Here is a 21,630-nt window from a genome sequence, read left to right as displayed (position 1 = left end):
TACTTGGCCCTAAACAGACAATACAACATAGCTGATTACCTGACCATGGTAAAGGACAGCAAACTGAGAAAAATCCTGACAATGTACAGACTTAGTGAACATAGCCTGGCGATCGAAAAAGGTAGACACAGACAGACCCGGCTACCAAGAGAGGACAGGATATGGTCACACTGCAGTCAGGGAATGGTGGAGACAGGGATGCACTTCCTCACAACTTGTAGAAAATATCAGGGCATAAGGGAGAATTTCTACCCAAAATTTACAAAAATATGCCCGGAATTCAGAAAATTGAATGACGACCAAAAACTCCCATACCTACTAGGGGAAGAGAGAAGTTGCATAACACTAGCGGCACACTATGTTACAGCTTGCCATAAACAGAGGGACAACCACTAAAGATAAGATAAGAGTATATATAAATTATATGAAAGTATATTTATACACTCAGGGATATATCTGTTTATACACTGTATGGATAGATCTGTATTTTTGTGAACAAACATGAATGTTTTCCGATGCTTTGTCAACATAAGATGTAACTTGTCATGCCAATAAAGCGATTGAATTGAATTGGGAGCAGGTGGTGCAATACTGCACAGCGGCCAGAGGAGCGAGCAGCAGTACCAGACACGCCTCGATCCTATAGAACAAACATAGACTGGAGGGAATTTACCCCTGACCGCTGGGAGTTAAAATCGAAATCTTCAGACTAGAACGGAGGCATCTGCGACATGGTATTTCAGAGATCTACAAGAATGCAAGATTACATTGTGGGAGAAATAGCAAGAAGAAACAGCCTCAAAAGTAAAAGTGAACACTTTAGGACTGACATCAGGAGAATGATCAACACTTAGAATGGACTCCAGGCAGAGCAGTGGTGGTGAAAGCCCCGGAATGATTTAGGACACAACTGGATTAAACAATGAGGTGAAGACTAGGGATGCTCTGGAGGGCTGTATTAGAATGGGCTGATTGGCCTTCCTCAAGGATCATGTGATCATTGCGGGTAGGTGTGAAAACGGTGTCCTTCCCAGTCTCCATCATTATATATATTAATGACTGTCTGTATACTGAATAAAATTGGGACATCAATCATTCTGGCCAATTTTTATACCTCAATCAACATAACAACAAATACCAGATGAACTGGTCATTATCACATTGCTGTTTGTGGGAGCTTGCTGCGCGCAAAATGGCTGCCGCGTTTCCTACATTACAACAGGGATAGGCAACAGTACTTCATTGGCTGCAAAGTGCTTTGGGACGTACGGTGGTGGTAAAAGGCGCTCAATAAATGCAAGTCTTTCGTTCATTTATCTACTTCAGTTAGATGAAAATCCAGAACTGGGTGAATATCGCATTCAACTTCCCGAAAAAACTCGTTGATACAAAGTGTAGCCCGCAGAGATTGCCTCTGATCCAAAATATTTGCACTGACCCTCTTCCCAAAGCACTTGAAATTCACTTGGATAGATTTGGAAACTTCTCTTTTATCTTTCCAAATATTTCAAAGGGATTGAAATCCGATAAATCCCCAGGGCCTGATAATCTACATCCTAGGGTACTTAAGGAAGTGGTGCTAGAAATAGTAGATGCTTTGCTGGTCATCTTCCAAAATTCTATAGATTCTGGAACAGTTCCCATGCATTGGAGGGTAGCTAATTTTACCCCACTATTCAAAAAAGGTGGTAGATAGAAAACGGGGAATTATAGACCGGTCAGCCTGACATCGGTAGTGGGGAAACTGCTAGAGTCCATTATAAAAGACGTAATAGCAGAGCACTTGGAAAACAGTGATGGGATCGGACAAAGTCAACATGAATTTACAAAAGGTTCATCGTGATTGACTAATCTGGAATTTTTCCATGATGAAACTGGTAGAGTAGATAAGGGAGAACCAATGGATGTGGTGTATTTGGACTTTCAGAAAGCTTTCGATAAGGTCTGTCATAAGAGATTAGCGTGTAAAGTTAAAGCACATGGAATTGGGGGCAAGGTACTGACTTGGATAGAGAACTGGTTGGCAGACAGGAGGCAAAGAGTTGGAATAAACGTCTCTTCTTCCGAGTGCCAGGCAGTGACTAGTGGGGTACCGCAGGGATCAGTGCTAGGACCCCAGCTATTCACAATATATATTAATGATCTGGTCGAGGGAACTAGATGTAATATCTCCAAGTTTGCAGATGACACAAAGCTGGGTGGGCGTGTCTGCTGTGAGGAGGATGCTGAGAAACTCCAGTACGATTTGGACAGGTTGGGTGATTGGGCAGATGTATGGCAGATGCAGTATAATGTGGATAATTGCGAGGTTATCCACTATGGTGGCAAAAACAGGAAGGCAGATTATTATCTGAACGGCAATAGATTGGGAGAAGGGGATGTGCAACGAGACCTGGATGTCCTTGTGCACCAGTCGCTGAAGGTAAGCATGCAGGTGCAGCAGGCGGTTAAGAAGGAAAATGGTATGTTGGCCTTCGTAGCGAGAGGATTCGAGTACAGGAAAAACGATGTCTTGCTGCAGTTGTACAGGGCCTTGGTGAGACCACACCTTGAGTATTTTCTGCAGTTTTGGTCGACTTATCTGAGGAAGGATGTTCTTGCCATTGAGGGAGTGCAGCGAAGATTCACCAGACTGATACCTGGGATGACAGGAATGACGTATGAGGAGAGATTGGTTCGATTGGGTTTATACTCGCTAGAGTTTAGAAGAATGAGAGGGGATCTCATTGAAACTTATAAAATTCTAACAGACTAGAGGCAGGAAGGATGTTCCCGATGGCGGGCGAGTCCAGAACCAGGGGTCACAGTCTAAGGATAAGGGGTAAACAATTTAGGACAGAGATGAGGAGGAATTTCTTCACCCAGAGAGTGGTGAACCTGTGGAATTCTCTACCACAGAAGGCAGTTGAGGCCAATTCATTAAATATATTCAAGAAGGATTTAGATATATTTCTTAAGGCTAAAAGGATCAAGGGATATGGGGAGAAGGCAGGGACAGTGTACTGATTTTGGATGATCAGCCATGATCTCATTGAATGGCGGAGCAGGCTCGAGGGGCCGAATGGCCTACCTGCTCCTATCTTCTATGTTTCTTTGTTTTGAATTCAAGGTCAAAAGTCGCGAGCAAAATGAGGGCTCGTCCGGGATCTCACGCATATTCTATGCTCATCAATCCGACGCGAGAATCAAGCCCCTAGACCAACGAGCCGCTAGTGAAGCAAGTACACTTAAAACGTTTCCGTAATCAGGCCGTTCTTGATAAGCAGAGCACTTGAGACTGAGACAGCTCTGACATTGCCTTCTCTACCATCTTCTGAACCGCCGCACTGCTCCACTCAGACAATTAATGAGCTGTTCGGACGGTAATGTATCGAGGCAGCAGTTGCCCATCCCGAGAGCAGCAGCAGAGTTTCTGCACTAGTTTGGCGCGGTGCCTCAGATTTGTACAATGTATCAGCAAAGGCATTGAGAAGACATGGAGGCAGAAAGTGATGTAACAACTGCCCGGAAGTGACCATTCGGTTCTGTGACTGTGGCAAGTTTTGTTTTGGGCAGGGGTTTCAGTTCATAGCACCGCCCATCTCCTCCCCCGGCCATCGTGATTTCTGCCACATTTGCACATTCAGGACCGGGCCTGGGCAGATTCATCCATGTCTCACCCGGGGGCGCTGAGGCTCCTACCACCCCTGGTTATCAATTTACCCATCTGTAAATTCAAACCTAAAAAAAGTGCTTTACAAAGCACAGATGCGGACGGAGACGCTGTGACCTTCTGACCAAATCTCAGCCCCATCAGATGATTCTTCTGTCTATAAAGATCAAAGCAGTTCCTATGTACTCCCAGGCAGCTTCGATTCAGAACAATAAGCTTACTCAGACCTAGACTATACCTACACTGACATGGGGAGCACCGTCACGGGCACAGACTTTCATAGATGGACCCAGGCAGCTCCTACCCTGACAGAGCGAGAACCACCAAAGGCACAGACTTTCCTACACAGACCCAGACAGCTCCTACAGTGAAACAGGGAGCATCACCAAAGGCATAGACTTTCCTAGCGGACCCAGGCAGCTCCTACCCTGATACAGGTAGCACCATCACAAGCACATATTTTCCTAGACAGACCCAGTCAGCAACTATCTTGACACAGGGCGCAACATCACTGGCATGGACTTCCCTACACAGACCCAGACAGCTCCTAACCTGACACAGGAGCACCATCACAAGCACAGACCTTCCTACACAGACCCAGTCAGCACCTACCCTGATTCAGGGAGCACCATCGCAGGCACAGACTTAACTACACAGACCCAGGGAGCTACTTCCCTGACACAGGGAGCACCGTCACAGGCACAGACTTCCCTACACAGATCCAGATAGCTCCTGCCCTGATCCAGGGAGCACCTGGAGAGATCCAAGTACTCCTGCACCGATCCTTTCGCTCCTACATAGACCTAGATAATTCCTACAATGACACAGCCAGCGCCTACACATGAGCCCGTATACTGAAATGGACACTTCATACACGGGCACGGAATGTTCCAAGAATGGCACAGAATGTTCCAACACGTACCCAGACATTCCTATGCAGACCCAGACTGCTCCTACAGAGACCCAGACATTCCTACGCAGACCGAGCCAGCTCCTACACAGACCCAGACATTCCTACACAGACCCAGACAGCTCCTACGCAGACCCAGGAAATTCTTACACAGATCCAGACAGATCCTACACAGATCCAGACATTCATACACAAATCCAGACAGCTCATGCATAGACCTAGACATTCCTACACCGACCCAGACAGCTCTTAAACAGACCCAGACATTCATACACAAATTCAGGCAGCTCCTGCACAGACCCAGACATTCCTACACGGGCCCAGACATGTTCTTCATAGAAATCAAAGCAAAATGCTGCTGATGCTGGAAATCTGAAATAAAAGCAGTAAATGCTGGATATACTGAGCAGGTCTGGCAGAATCTGTGGAGAGAGAAACAGTTAATGTTGCTGGTTGATTGCCTTTCATCTGCTTCTTCGTATACCCTGGCTGCTCCTACACAAACCTAGAAATAACCTACACTGACTCAGATATAACATACAGAGCCATACAATTGCTACCCTGACACAGGCAGCCCTTACACAAACCCAGATATAATATACAGATCCAGACAGCTCCTACCCTGACACATACAGCTCTTACACAGACCCAGATTTAACATACAGACCCAGACAGCTCCTACCCTGACAAAGACAGCTCGTACACAGACTCAGATAAAACATGCAGACCCAGATAGCTCCTACCCTGACACAGACAGCTCTTACACACACTCAGATATAACAGACAGAGCCTGACAGCTCCTACCCTGAAACAGACAGCTCTTACACAGTCCCAGATATAACATACAGGCCCAGACAGCTCCTACCCTGACATATACAGCTCTTACACAGACACAGGTAGCTCAACCACAGACCCAGTAAGATCTTACACAGGCCCAGGAAGTTTCTACAAAGACCTGAACAACTCTTGCACACACCATGACCTTTAACTCGGACTGTTGCTACAAGGACGCAGATATGCCCAACAGAGGTCCAGCCAGCAGGTGGGATCAGAGAATTCAGCTTAGATAATTCAGCTTAGACCAGAGATGAAGCCTGGACCTCCACTGTTCTTTAGGCTCAGTAACTCACCAAATAAGATCAGCAAACACACCACAAGCCATGCAACGATCCTGGGCCCATCCTGCTCTGTATGATGCTCAGTACCACACCGGGTGATATCTGCTAACTCAGCACAAACCGGGGATGTATACAGAGAGTTTACTGAATTGGATGGCTCAGTAGCACACATCATGAGGTGATCTAACACACCACAGGCCGGTGATGAAGCCTGGGCCCATCCTGCTTTGTGCGGCTCAATATCATGCCGGGTGAGATCAGCTGATGAAGCACAGGCCAGTGTAGGAACCTCGGCACTTCCTACTTTCTGTAGAGCCCGGCAGCACACTGGGTGAGATCATTGATCTCAGTGCAGGCAGAAATTAAACCTGGGACTTTCCATCGCGCCTGTGCTGCCTCTTTGTTAGAACTCTCCATTAGTTCCAATACCCTGATATTTTTATACAGCCATGTAAAGATTTCCCATCCAGTATTAATCCAATTTCCTTTTGAAAGTTATTCTTGAATCTGCTTCCACCATCCTTTCGGGCAGTGCATTCCAGATCACAACAACTCGCCGTATGAAACAATGGTCCCTTATGTCGCCTCTGGTTCATTTACCAATGAGGTTCAATTTCTGGTTTCTCATTACCGACCCTTCTGCCACTGGAAACAGTTTCTCCTTATTTACGATGTCAAAACCGTTCATGATTTTGAACACCTCTGTCAAATCTCCTCTTAGCCGTCTCTGCTGTAAACAACCCCAGCTTCTCCAGGCTCTCCACATAACTGAAGTCCCTCATCCCTGGAACCATTCCAGTAAATATTTTCTGTTCATTTCTTCCCTCTCATAAATAATTGCAATGAAATGTTTATAAAGAGAAGCACGAACAGAATAAAAAGGAAAGCGAAATAAATACTGAGAAAATGGATGTGAATGTTTGGAAGGTGAAAAAAGCAGAAAATCTGAGTTTAATTATCGATCAGTGAGAGGAATCCATCGCCCTCTCGGGCTTGTGTGGGTCAGTTTACTGATAAACCTGGGAATTGAGAGGAAGCTGGTTCATGGCTTGCAGAACAAGATGGGCTCCTGGGGCGGAGCCAACAGCTGTCGCTCAGCATTAACAGACAGAGAGGGTGAATGTGGGTGTGGGCCCGACTTGCTCCTTCGGTCGAGCATGAAACTCTTAATCTCAGGCTCGTGGGCTCGAGCCCCACGTTGGACAGTTGTGTTATTTTAGTTCTTAGGCTGATTTCACAGGCGGTCACCAGATCTGAATTCCTGCAGTGAGTTCAGGGACTGTTTGACATCAACGAAATTCAGCAGCGGTATCAGAAAATCTCTCCCTGATTCGGGACACTTATCTCTCCAGCATCGCGATGCTGAACATTGAACTTCATATAATTTCCTCTGCTGCTCGGGGTTAGTGTGCTCTGTAAATGTTACAAAAAAGCCTTCAGGGTATTTCACTCCGAGTCCAACCCTTTGCGGTCTCCCCTGGTGTGTCAGCTTTCTGTGTTTATAAACACGTCAGCAGATCATTAACATAACCTGAGCTCCAAGATCTGGTCGGGTCCCATTCCCCCGGAGTGAGGAATGAGCGGAGTCCACCCGGGGTTAGATTTTCTTCCAAAAGTGTGAAACGAAGCTTCATTAAGGAGGGGCCAGAATAGCTCAGTTGGGAGAGCGTTCGATTGACGATCCTAAGGTCTCTGGTTTCAGCCGTTTTTAGTTATTGCGTGTCTTTTTCGTTAGTCCTGTTCTCGAACTGAATGATTTACATTGAAGTTATTTATCGGCCACTGAAGTATTGGGTTGGAATAGAGATAAATCAAGGATGGGAAATATTTATATTTTCTGTATTTAGATTTGTTTCCCTATCTCCTTCAACCCATCTTTCTGATTTTTTCTCTCTCTCTGTCGGGTGAACATTTGATGCATTTGTCCTAAACTGATGCTATACAGCTATAAAATGATGATATTGGCTGGCTTTAATTACCCAAATATCGATTGGGATAATGCTAGGGTAAAAGGAAAGGAAGGGAGGAATTTCTGAAATCTGTTCAGGAGATTTTCCTTGACCAATATTTTCTTGGCCCAACTAGGAAGAAAGCATTTCTGGATCTGGTGCTGGGGAATGAGGTGGGGCAGGTCGACCAAGTGTCTGTGGAGAACACTTGGGTATGAATGATCATCGTATCCTAAGATCTAGATTAGCAATGGAGAGGAGCAAGGAGCAATCTAGAGGGGATCTTGTAAAGTGGAATAGTGCTAATTTCAATGGGATGTGAAAGGATCCAGCCAGGATAAAATGGAACCAAAGACAGACAGGAAAAACTGTAGTGGAACAATGGGTGATCCTTAAGGAGGAAACGTTCCAAGTACAGGCTAGTTACATTTCAACAAGTGGGAGAAGTAAGGGAACCAAAGCAAGGGCCCCTTGGATGACGAGGGAGATAGAGAAGATGATGAAACAAAAAAGAGGGTGTACGATGAATGACAGATGCATTCTTCAAGGGAGAACCAGAACAAATACAATCAGTTGAGAGGGGAAATGAAGATGAAAATAATATTGGCAAAGAGAGTATGAGAGTAGAATGGCGGTTAATATAAAAGGGAACTCAAAAATCTTATACCAGCATGTAAACAGTAAGTGGGTAGTAAGAGGCGATGTGGGGCCTGTTAGGGAAAAAGAAGGTGATATATGCTTAGATGCACAGGAAAGGCTAGAATACTCAGTGAGTACTTTGTATCAGTGTTTATTAAGGAGGTGGATGCTGACAAAATATCGGTAGAAGCGGAAATCCTTTTTTACACAACGAGTGGTGATGACCTGGAATTCGCTGCCGACGCAAGTGGTGGAAGTGGAGACACTCAATGTTTTCAAAGGGAGACTCGATAGGATCTTGAGGGAAATAAACTTGCAGGGCTATGGGGATAGAGCGGGGGAATGGGACGGACTGGATTGCTCTAAACAGAGCCGGCCCGAACTCGATGTGCCGAATGTCCTCCTGCTGTGCCGTTATGACTTTGGCACACCTCGGGGCGGTCAGGCACGCTCTGTCTCTCTGTTCCTGCTTGTGACCATTAACGTGAACAGGCCGCGAGTTAAACGTTCATCAGCAAACCGAGGAAAGACAAATAAAAGGAAAGATGTGTTGCAAAGGTGCAATGGATGTTATTCGAAATAATTTCCCCGTGGCATTTTGTGTGGATTTAATTTTGTAAAGTTTGGATTTTGCATGTTACGAATATTATAACAAACCGTAATACAACAACAACTTGAATATATATATAGTGCCTTTCACAGAATCAGAGAATAGAATGGTTACAGCACGGAAGAAGGCCATTCGGCACGTCGAGCCCGTGACGGCTCTCAGCAAGAGCACTTCAGCTAGTCCTATGCTCCCGCCCTTTCCCCGTAGCCCTGCAAAATGGAGGTATAGAGTACAAAAGTGTGGAAATTATGATGATCCTGTATAAAACATTGATTCGGCTCCAACTGGAGTATTGTGTACAATTCTGGGCACCAAAATTTAGACAGGATGTGAAGGCCTCAGAAATGGTACAGAAAAAGATTTACAAGAATAATTCTAGGGATGAGGGACTTCAGTTACGTGGATGAACTGGAGAAGCTGGGGTTGTTCTCTTTGAAGCAGAGAAGTCTGAGAAGAGATTTGACAGAGGTGTTCAAAATAATGAGCATCTGGACAAGGAGATAGAGAGGAACTGTTCCCATTGGCAGAAATGTCGAGAACCAGAGGGGGCGCATTTTGGGTGATTGGCAAATGAACCAAAGGCGACATAATAACAAATTTTGTTTACACAGCGAGTGGTTAGGATGTGGAAAGCACGGCCTGAAAAGGTGGTGGGACTACCGCCCGGGCTCTCGGAGTGCGAGAGGTGGAAGCAGCAGCAGCCAGACCGCCTCAACAACAGCGCAGGATCCCCGCTCTCTAATCCAGCCGAAGCAGAGCTGGCGGTCCCGGCCTGAGCCGTGTCTGGGAACCGATGAACATTGTGGCTACAAGAGCAGGTCAGAGGCTGGGCATTCTGTGGCGTGTGTCGCACCTCCTTACTCCCCTAAGCCGTTCCACCATCTACAAGGCACAAGTCATGTGTGTGATGGAATACTCTCCACTTGCTTGGATGTGTGCAGCTACAACAACAGTCAAGAAGCTGGACACCATCCAGGACAAAGCAGCACGGTTGATTGGCACCCCATTCACCACCTTAAACATTCATGCACTCCACCACCGGCGTACCGTGACTGCAGTGTGTACCATCTACAAGATGCACTGCAGCAACTCGCCAAGGCTTCTTAGGCAGCACCTCCCGAACCCCTGAATTCTTCCACCTCGAAGGACCAGGGCAGCAGGAGCATGGGAATGCCATCAGCTTCAGGTTCCCCTCCAAGTCACACACCATCGTCATTTGGAAATATATCGCCGTTCCTTCATTATCACTTGGTTAAAATCCTGGATCTCCCTCTCGAACTGCAATGTGGGAGTATCTTCAACACACGGACGGCAGCGGTTCCAGAAGGCGGCTCACCACCACCATCTCAAGGCCAATGAGGGATGGGCAATAAGTGCTGGCCTTGTCAGCGATGCTCACATTCCAGGAAGGAATAAAAAGAATAGCATTGCCACGCACGATACCGCTTAATAAAGGGATTGTTGATGAAGAGTATGACTCACTAGATGCTGCTTGACCTAATCCATGCTTCCTATATCATATATTTTTATTTTGAACTTTGCAGCGAGCATTTCTTTGGTAAAACCCGAAAATAAACATAATTGTGGCAGCGGTGGGATTTGAACCCACTCCCCCGAAAAGACTGAAAATTAAATCCAGCGCCTTAGAAGGCTCAGCCAGGCTAGCACGTCATTGCTATCTCACTTCTGATGCTGGTGACTGACAATTGAAAGCTGACTTTCCTGTTGCTTTTGCTTTGGGTCCAGGGATCTGCATTGAGAAAGAAGCAAAGAAAAGATCTCTCTGCGCTGTGTTCACAGGGCGCGGTGGTTGAGAGGTTAAGGAGGTGGACCGTTAATCGACTCCGCTCTACACGCAGGGTTTCGAATTCTAGCGTTGTTGCATTTCAGACTAGATCTTTTTTTCATTACTTCAACACATCCAAGGCTCCTGCATCTGAGTGCCATCTTTGCCCAATCCGCAGTGGGGAGTTTTGTTTTGCTGCCTCGCTCTATTTTCTCAAATCAGCAAGGACCTCATTCCCGCCCAAACTGTTCCTTGCACGGAGGTGTTGAAATTGTAAGTTATGACCCACGTGAAGTATCAGTCACAGTGGGCAGTGATGTCCTGGTAAAATGAATATTTCTTCACAGATGCTGCCTAAGCTGCTGAATATTTCCAGCTTTTTCTGTTTTTAATTTTGTGCTTTCACTGTAGCAGTTTACCTGACAACACAAAACTTGCCTCAAGGGCGGAGCTCCAAGCAAAACGTTTCGGTGCTCTTCTCACACACAAAGTCCACTTAACTTTCCTACACACACTGTGAAGTCAGCCGGTTCCGCCCATATTGGCCTGAGCCACGGCATTCAAAACACTCTTTGCACCTGGTATCAGGGAGTCTAAAAGTTTCTCAGAGGGGATTGCGAGAGCAAAGGTCAGCTCAGAGGATGTGAGGGAATTGAAGGGTTCCTGAGATAGTATCAAGGGGGTATGAGGGCTTTGAGTGGATACCAGAGAGAGTAATGGACTCTGTGGAGATATCATGGAGGTTAGAGACTCTCAGGATGTATCAGAGCGCGTAAGGGACGCTTCGGATGTTTCAAAGAGTGTAAGAGACGCTGAGGATCTATCAGCGAGGGTGAGCAATGCTATGGAGATATCAGAGTGGGTAATGAACACTCAGGTTGTATCAGAAAGATTGAGGGACAGTTGAGAGGTAGCAGAGAGATTATGTGATGCGGAAGCGGTGTCAGAGAGGCTGGTGGAACAAGAGTTGTTTTTTTATAATGATCACATTTCTAAATGTCAACATAGTTACTAAAAACAAATGTTGAATCCGAATGTAACAGATAGTCTACCGTACCCCACGTGGGGCAATGAGAAGGTAGAATCGTGCCGGACTGGACATTTTCAGACCTCAGAAATACATTTATAACTGACACAGATCACCCACCAATACATTAATAACTAGCTGAAGTGCCCGGCGGTGCCGAGGCTTTTTCGAGGGAATGTTGTTGTTGGAAGAGAGAGAGAGAGCGACTGGGGGGAAGAGAGAGAGCGACTGGGGGAAGAGAGAGAGCGACTGGGGGGAAGAGAGAGAGCTACTGGGGGGAAGAGGGGGGGGAAAAGAGAGGGGGGAAGGGGTGGGGGGGAAGGGGAGGGGGGAAGGGGAGGGGGGGAAGGGGAAGGGGGAAGGGGAGGGGAAGGGGAGGGGGGAAGGGGACGGGGGGAGGGGGAGGGAAGGGGAAGGGGGGAAGTGGAGGGGGGAAGGGGGGGAGGGGGGAAGGGGAGGGGGGGAAGGGGAGGGGGGAAGGGGGGGAAGGGGAAGGGGAGGGGGAAGGGGATGGGGAAGGGGGAAGGGGAGGGGGAGGGGGAAGGAGAGGGGGAAGGGTGGAAGGGGAGGGGGAGGGGGAGGGGGGGAAGTGGAGGGGGAGGGAGGGAGAGGGAGGGGAGAGGGAGGGGGGGAGAGGGAGGGGAAGGGGAGGGGAAGGGGGAGAATCCCCGAGCCCCCTGATCCCCGAGGCTCGCCCCCCCCCGAACTCCCGAGCCCCCTGATCCCTGAGGATCGCCCCCCTCCGAACTCCCGAGCCCCCTGATCCCTGCCCCCCCCGAGGCTCACCCTGGCATCCCCCACCAACCCCACCACCGATCTCCGGATACCCGATCTTCCGAACACCGGACCCCCACCCTCCGGAGCCCCGCCCTCCCAAGCTGGCTTCAAGACCGCCGATTGCGGCTGTGAGAGACGGCTGGCGGGCCCGGTTGCCGGGTAACCCTTCCCGCTCACCAAGCCCCGGCCGAGATCCGCACTCCCGAGAGCCCCGCCGACCCCCCGCCCAAGCCGAGCGGGGAACAGAGAGACGCCGCGTCTCAGCTGCTCCTGCTGTGCGTGCACCCTGACCCTCGTGGCTGACGCCGTTGCCCCGGGTAACGTGACACCGGGGGGCGCGGGCGGTGGTGAGGAGCTTAGCAGAAACCGTGGGAAAATTACCTAGCTCGGGCCTGGCTGGGCAAGAAAGGCCCAGGTTTTCAGGCCTAAGAAAAACGGGGAAAGGTAGGAAAAAGAATCTTCAGGTTAGAGAAAATATTTACAAATGAATCTAGTTTTTTTTAAAACAATTTAATAAAAACAATTTTGTTTTGCTGGAAATGTATATTTGAAAAGAAAGAAGCAGAAAGCAGGAAAAAGAATGGAAGCAAGATGGCGGCTACTCACCTCGGTTCAGAACGATAAGGCCCGTCCACACACGCACCGATTGGTCGACCGTCAGGTCACCAAACCTCGAGGTCACTCTGTCGCTAATGAGCGGATAATGAGATGCTAATGAGCGGAATGTTGAAGGTTTTTCGGATACCGCGGGCGTGATTTTTGCCCGGCTGAAACGTAAATACGCTTAAGACCGTTTTGGAAAGGTAAGCTTTCTTTCGACATAACGCGTGCGTAGGTACGCTCTATAACTTTCGAGCGCATACCAGACAGACGCACACGTGAGGACAGACAGAGGGACAGACAGACAGAAGGACAGACAGACAGACGGACAGACAGATCGACCGCTTTATATATATATAGATAATACAGACACATCTAAGTATATCAGCAAATTACAGAGATGCAAAATCACTTACATTCAACACAACAGCAACTCACAAGTACATCTTTATCTAACATGGACACATCCGATTATATTTACAAGGACCACAGGTAATTGATTGCTAAGAAAGACATTAATTGATGTCTTTAAAGGCTTGATATCAATATCGTGGTTTGCAGTGACCTTCTTCCAGAACCGCTGGAGATTGTTGTGGACTGATTTCGGTCCTGTCCGATAACTTCTTGCGTGGATTACTGCAAATTTGAGCATAATGGATTGATTCCACGGGCCCTGTTCTGTTTACTCCCAACACAATACATACTTACAACCAATAACACAAATCTGCCGTGGATGGAAGTCGGCTTCGTTTTCTGGAAGCAATAATCAAAAGGGCCGAGAAATGACCTCTCGCAAAATCGTGCTATATAAACAAAGGATTAAACGTCAGAAGTGGGATGCGAGCCCACACCTCCAGGAGCAACCCCGACCTAAACACCTGAGACCGACTGGTCATCCTGACTTACTGTTCCAATCCTACTCACGTCCCCTCCCTCACCTCTTTTTCTGGAACATTGATGACTGTATCGGTGCTGTTTCCTGCTCTTGCCCTGAACTAGAAAATTTCCTTCACTTTGTTTCCAATTTCCACCCGTCCATCACCTTCACATGGTCCATCTCTGACTCTTCCCTTCCCTTCCTCGACTTCTAAGTCAACATCTCTGTGGATAGGTCATTGATAAACATTCACTATAAGCCCACTTCCTCCCACAGCTACCTGGACTACACTCCCTCACACCCTGCTTCCTGTAAGGACTCTCTTCCATTCTCCCAGTTTCTCCATCTGCGCCACATCTACTCTGACGATTCCCCCTTCCATACTAGTTCCTCTGACATGTCTTCATTTTTCCTCAACTGAGGATTCCCCTCTATTGTGGTTGACATGGCCCTTAGCCATGCCCGTTCTACCTCCCGAACTTCTGCCCTCACCTCTGCCCCTCCCTCCTGCAACCACCATAGGGTTCCCCTACGCTTTCACCCCAACAGCCTCCACATTCAACGGATCATCCTCCACCATTTCTGCCACCTCCAGCGTGATCCCACCACCAAACAAATCTTCCCCTCACCTCCCCTTTCACCATTCTGAAGGGACCGCTCCCTCCGCGATACCCTGGTCCACTCCCCTATCACCCCAATCACGTCTTCCCCTTCACCCGTCACCTTCCCGTGCAAGCGCAGGAGATGCAACGCATGCCCTTATACCACCTGCTTCCCACTGTCAGGGGCCCCAAACATCACTTCCAGGTGAAACAGCGATTTACTTGTACTTCTTGCAATTTACTATAGTGTACTCGACGCTCACGATGGGGCCTTCTGTACACTGGGGAGACCAAACGCAGATTGGGTGGCCTTTTGCAGAACACCTCCATTCAGTCCGTAAGGGTGACCCGGAGCTTCGGTCGCCTGTCACTGTCATTTTCCGCTGCACTCCCGCTCAGACCTCACCGTCCTAGGCCTCTTACATTGTTCCACTGAAATTCAAAGTAAGCTCGAAGAACAGCACTTCGTCTTTTGATTAGGCACTTTACAGACTTCTGGACTCAACATAGAGTTCAACAATTTCAGACCATAACATCGGCACCTAGCATGTATATTTTTTTCCACACTTCTTTTTTGTTTACTTGTGTTTTATTTTCTTCGCTCCCACATGGCAGCTGCCTTTCCTTCTGTCAGGGCAATTTACACTTCATCTAGAGCCATCTTTTGTTTCTTAAGCTGCCCCATTACCAGCTCCTTTTGCCTTGAATATCGGTTAATGTCTCTTACCCTCTACTGCCTCCTATCCTATCACAGACCATCCTTGTTGTTCTTTCATTCCCTCCCCCTTTCCCAGCACCTACACTTGCTTGAAAATCTGTTCTTTCTCCTGCTTTTTTCCAGTTCTGACGAAACGTTAACTCTGATTCTCTCTTCACAGATGCTGGCTGACCTGCTGAGTATTTCCAGCATTTTCTGTTTTTTTTCCTGTAACATTATCCAGTGATTTCCTCACTGAGGCAAGTAAAACGTTTCATTTCATTCGGTCCTCGCCAACTGTTGCTGGAAGGCCGATTGACCTGGATTCAATCTCCACGGATTTTATGTCGCTGTGCTCGGTGTATGAGGAGGCTTCGCCAGGCCATATTGTATCTTGCTTCCCAAGGATGGACAGCAATGCGCTCCCTTCGCTGCAGTAGGGTCCCCCAGGGGTGGGTATTAGCACCATCGCTTTTCCTGTTATATATAAATGACCTGGACTTGGGTATCGGGAGCAAATTTCAAAGTTTGCTGATGGGTTGGCAACATTTTAAATATTCAGCAGGACAGCATTCGGCATTCGGGATCCTTGATATTATAAACAGGGAAATAGAGAACAAAAGCAAGGAATCTATGCTCAAACTTCATAAAACATCATTTAGGCATAAGGTTGAGTAGTGTGGCAAATTCTGGGCACCACAGTGAGGAAGGATGTAAAGGCCTCAGAGAGTCTGCAGTAGAGATTTACTAGAATGGCACAAGGGATGAAAGACTTCTGTTATGTTTAGAGATGAGGAAACATTAATACGCAGCGATATTTAAGATCTGTAATGCACTGCCTGAAGGGGTAGTGGAAGCAGATTCAATCGTAACTTTGAAAATGTAATATGATAACTACTTGAAAAAATACTGGGCTATGGTGAAATTGCAGGGGAGTGGGATTAATTGTTTCGCTCTTTCAAAGAGCTGGCACAGGCACGATGGGCCGAATGCCCACTTCTGTGCTGTAATATTCTACCATTCTATAATATCGACCTCCACAACGTCACCTATAGGCGAGAGATGCAAAGTTGTGCACAACTCTGCTTCAGTGGTATCGTGTTCACCAGAGATGGGCTGTAGTGCTGTCTGAGGCCACATTCGCGGCTTTTTGCCAGCAGCGGGTGATTGAAGAGAGCTGCTTTTCGCGGCCTCACTCATTCGGGGTTCTGGAAAGCGGCAACAAAACGATGTGTTTGATGGCATGTCTGAAATGCAGCTTCGGACAGTTGTTATTAACCGAGGCAGCCCTGCAGGATCTTATAATGATCTCTCAAATATCAACTGAAACCAGTCAGGATGTAAGTATCATTTTGCTTTTCCAAAATAAACGGTGTGACTTTCATTGTGGAAACCTGGATAGAGTCTGGTCTGGCTCACTGCGGAAATATGCATGTCACAGCTAACCAGCTCTCCTGCAACCAGTACAGCCTCCCATTGGCCTTTCGGAGACTTGTCTGCTAAGATGAAATCTGATTTCCGTGAAGCCAATCTCAGGCTTTTATATATTTTTGATGTGCCTGCTTCCGATCGCAGGGTTAATGGTGGGAATGTCAGCTCTGCCCAGCTGGCAATGTTTGTAGCAGATTTCCTTTCAGTCAAAACACACGTTGAAATCTGAAACTGTGAGCCAATAATGTAAAGATTACCCGATCGTTCGTAGAACCATTAACTTTTGAGCTCACGGCCGACCGTGTTAACTGATTGTCCCACAGAGGCAAAACCCTTTCCATATTGAAACAATGATTCACCGAGCTACAGCATCAGGTTACAGCAACCAATAAGGATCGAGCATATATTACGAATTACGTTCGGTCTGCTGCAGATAAGTGGAGCACTGGGGACTGTATTTTGTACATTCCGAATACCAGCGCCCTTTCACGCCAGCCCAAAGTTCGATTCCCATTCTGAGCCCTCTTTCACAGTTCGATGACTTCCATCGTATGTCCAAGTTTGCTGACGGCACCAGGTTAGGCAGCACAGTAAGTAGTGTAGATGGAAGCAGAAATTTGCAAGGGAACATTTATACTTTAAGTGAATGGGCAAAACTGTGGCTGACGGGGTTCAATGTGGGGAACTGTGAGATCATCCACTTTCGAACTAAGAAAGGTGGATTAGAGTAATTTCAAAATGGCAAATAGTTAGGAACTGTGGAGGAGCAGAGAGATTTAATCGTCCACGTAGAGTAATTACTTCAAACTACCGGACACGTACAAAAAAATGCGAGGTTCATGGAATATTAGCCTTAATCTCAAGATGGCGGGAATACAAAGGGGCGGAGGTGCTGCTGGAGGCCTACATGATAGATAGGGAAATGGTGCAGGGGGAGGGGTAGCCTTAGTGATTCAGGATGAAATCAATTCAATGTTAAGGAGGATATAACGAGAGGTAAACAGACAGTGGAGAATTTATGGTTAGAATTAAGAAATAGGAAACGATTTAAGACTGAGCGATTAAGACAGTGGGATTTGTGTATAGGCTCCCTGGTCGCTGGTCTGAAGTGCTAGATTGTATAAATGCAGCAATTAGACAAGCGCGTCATAAAGGCAGTGTTGTATTAATGGGGGATATTAACTTTCACAGAGATTGGGATAAGCAGACTAGCACTTATCAGAAAGGTTTTTTAAGTGTGTCCGCGATAGTTTTCTACAACGATATGTCCTAGAACCAAGAAGGGGGCATGCCATATTAGATTTAGTAATGAGTAACAAGCCAGATTTATTCATCAGATTTAGCGTACGTGAAACTGTATTTAATAGTGATCATAACATGTTCGAGTTCACCGCAATGTTTGAGAGGGAGAAATGCAAAGCAGCTACAAAGATTCTACATTTTGGCAAGGCCGTCTTCAACAAGACAGAGCCTGTCCACAATAAACTGGGCAAATCTGTTCACAAGTAAAACGACAGAAGTGGGAGGTGTTCTGAAATAATTTAAGATGAAATTGAATCAGTTTAAACATCTGAGGAGCAAGAACTTTACTGGCCAAAAAATAGGCATGGGCGGCTAGAGGTAAGAGACCGCATTAAAATAAAAGGAGAAGCAAACACAAATGCAAAACATTGCAGCGATCCTGGTGAATGGGAAAGTTACAAAGAACAGCAAAGGGTCACAAAGCAGATAGTAAGAGCTACAAAGGGGGAGTATGAAGAGAAAGAGACTGGTGAAATGGGCAGACACATGGCAGATAAAGTTAACGTAGAGAAGTGCAAAGTGGTATATTTTGGTCGGAAGAATGAGGAGAGGCAATGTCAACTAAATGGTCGAACTTTAATGGGGCCGATTATTTCGTTTAATCGGCTCCCTCTGCAGACCATTGGCTCCGAAACCACTCAGAATGCTCTCCCCTGCAATTAATTAACCAGCTCTAAATGGTACAATTTGAAAGAGGGTGCACGAACTGGAACACATGGGGTGTGCGCACACAAATCATTGAAGGTGGCAGGATAAGTTGAGAAAGCTGTGTAAATGGATTTGAGATCCTGTCTTTTATTAATAGCTGAATAGAGTATAAAAGCAAGGAAATTATGCTAAACATTTATAAAGCACTGGTGAGCCTCACCTGGAGTATTGCGTTCAATTCTGGGCACCACACTTTACGAAAGAAGGCAAGGCCTTGGAGGGAGTGCAGAATCTATTTATTGGAATGCTACCAGGGATGCGGGACCTCATTTATGCAAAGAGACTGGAGAAGCAGGGATTTTTCTCTTTAGAGCAAAGAATGTCAAGAGGAGAGTTGAAAGAAATGTTCAAAGTTATGAATGTATTTGATAGAGATAAAAAGGAGAAACATTAAAAATGTCAAATTAAATGCGATAAATGTCCCGAGGTGTAGATGGTGGTCGAACCCATGCTCTTCGGTTTACGAGACCGACGCCTTACCACTTGGCCACTACGCCGTATATCAAAGTTTAACTTGAGCTTCATTAGTACCGAACCCCGAATCATTTCAATGAGGTTGAAACAGAACAGGCACTTGTACACAGAAATAAACTGAGATAGTGGAGCAGGCAAATAACACCCTCATTTACATGAATCCTTCAATAAAACCTTTCAGATAATTAGAGAATCATACATCACAGAAGGAGGCCATTGGCCCCGTCGTGCTCTTGAAAGAGCAATCCAATTATTCCCAGCTCTTTCCCCATACCCCTGCAAAATTTTCCAATTCAAGTATTTATCCAATTCCCTTTTGAAAGTTACTATTGAATCTGCTTCCAGCACCATTTCAGGCAGAGCATTACAGATTATAATAACTCGCAATGTAAAAAAATGTTTCCTCATCTGCCCTCTGGTGCTCTTTCCAATTACATTCAGTTTGAGTCCTCTGTTGTCCTCTGGGTGTTGCCAGGACTGGAGAATGTTGGCGTTGAGGAAAGATTGGACAGACTGGAGTTGTTTTCTTTGTAACAGGGGAGGCGGAGGGGAGACTTAATTGAGGTATATAAAATTATGAGGGGCCGAGCTAGAGTGGATAGGAAGCACCTATTTCAGTTGGCAGAGAGGTCAATAACAAGGAGCCATAGATTTAAAGTAATTGGTAGAATGATTAGAGAGGTGTTCAGGAGAACTTTTACCACCCAAAGGGTGGTGGAGGTCTGGAACGCACTACCTGAAATGGTGGTAGAGGCAGAAACCCTCATCATATTTGAAAAGTACTTGGATATGCACTTGATGTGCCGTAAACTGCAAGGCTACGGACCAATAGCTGGAAAGTGGGATTAGGCTGGATAGGTCGTTCGTCCAGAGCCGATGGCCCTCCTTCTGTGCCGCAAATTTCTAGGGTTCTATGATTCTAACAGGTAGTGAGTTCTCCTAGGTGTCCTGGGCATATCTGTGTCCGAGAGCCAACATCACCAGTGGGATCTTGCTGTGTAGATTACAAGCAGTGACCATGCTTCAAATAGTACTTCATTTTCTGTAAAGCAATTTTTTAAAAAACATTCGGCATTCATGCGATGTGGGGGTCGCTGGCAATACTAGCATTTATTGACCATCCCCACTTGCCCTTGAGAAGGTGGTGATGAGTGCCTTTTTGAACCACTGCAGTCCGTGAGGTGAAGATACCCAGAGTGCTGTTAGGGAAGGAGTTCCCGGACTTTGACCCAGCGACAATGAAGGAACGACGATATATTTCCAAGTCAGGATGGTGCATGCCTTGGAGGGGAACTTGCAGGTGTTGGTGTTCCCATGCGTTAGCTGCTCTTGTCCTTCTAGGAGGTACAGGCATCGGTTTTGGGAGGTGCTGTGGAAGGAGCTTTGGCACTTGTGTAGCGCGATTGTTACTTTCTACGTATCAACTCAAGCCTGAATGTTGTCCAGTTCTTGCTGCATGCAGGCTAGGATTGCTTCATTATCTGATGGGATGAGAATGGAAATGAACACTGTCCAATCATCGCTGAACACCCCCACTTCTGACCTTATGATAGAGGGAAGGTCTTTGATGAAGCAGGTGAAGATTAACTCCTGCAGTGATGTCCCAGTGCTGATATGATTGGCCTCCAACAACCACAAGCATATTCCTTTATGTTAGGCATTTGTCCAGCAGACGAGTTTCCCCCTACCCCACGTCCCCCGAAAGATTCCATTGACTTCAATTTTACTCGGGCTCCTTGATGCAACATTCGGTCTAGTGCTATTTTGATGCTAAGAGCAATCACTCTCACCTCGCCTTTGGCCATGTTAGGATCAAGGGTGTAATGAGGTCTGGATCCTAGTGGTCCTGTCGGGACTCAGACTGAGCATTCGTGAGCAATCCGGACGTCCCATTGTCGTGAAAGCTGCTATAGGAGAGCGAGTTTTCTTTTTCACTATTTAAAAACTACTAACAATTGCGTGATGTTTATTTGTAGTAACAGATGGTCATCGGGCTGAAACCTTAACTCCAACTTCCTCACCCCACAGACCCTGCCAGGTTGTCCCAGCAAGGCCCATTCATAAATGTTGATATTGAATAAATTGTTCCTTCTATCGTCATTAATGACTTAGAAAACACAATATAGAGCCATATATCCAAGTTTGCCGATAATACAAAGGTTGGTGCTACGGTAAGTCGTGTAGCCAGCAGCATATAATTACAAAGAGATATTGATAGCTTAAGTGAATGGGCGAAACCGTGCCTGATGGATTTCAACGCAGGTAATTATGTCGTCATTCATTTTAGCCAAAAATGTAGATCGGAGTATTGATTACATGGTGCACAGATCGGAACAGTGGAGTTCCGAAGTTATTTCGGGTTCATGCACACAGACCACTAAAAGGTAGCAGTAAGGTACAGAAATAATCAAGAAATCGCACAGCATATAAGGCTTTATAACGAGAGGCTAGAATATAAAGGAGAGGAAGTT

At 46.5% G+C, this 21,630-nt stretch overlaps 1 non-coding gene across 1 annotated transcript; it reads right to left on the bottom strand.

The window, feature by feature from the left end:
• Window positions 1-19,110: 19,110 nt before the first annotated feature.
• On the bottom strand, window positions 19,111-19,182 carry trnat-cgu (transfer RNA threonine (anticodon CGU)). The gene has a single exon. It is a non-coding gene; the product is annotated as a tRNA-Thr (tRNA).
• Between the last annotated feature and the right edge of the window lie 2,448 nt (window positions 19,183-21,630).

The sequence above is a fragment of the Somniosus microcephalus genome, unplaced genomic scaffold (assembly GCF_052327205.1).
Source record: "Somniosus microcephalus isolate GS21.2 unplaced genomic scaffold, FLI_Smic_1.0 unresolved_chr1, whole genome shotgun sequence".
NCBI classification, from domain to species: Eukaryota; Metazoa; Chordata; class Chondrichthyes; order Squaliformes; family Somniosidae; genus Somniosus; species Somniosus microcephalus.
This window is presented reverse-complemented; position numbering and strand designations above follow the sequence as displayed.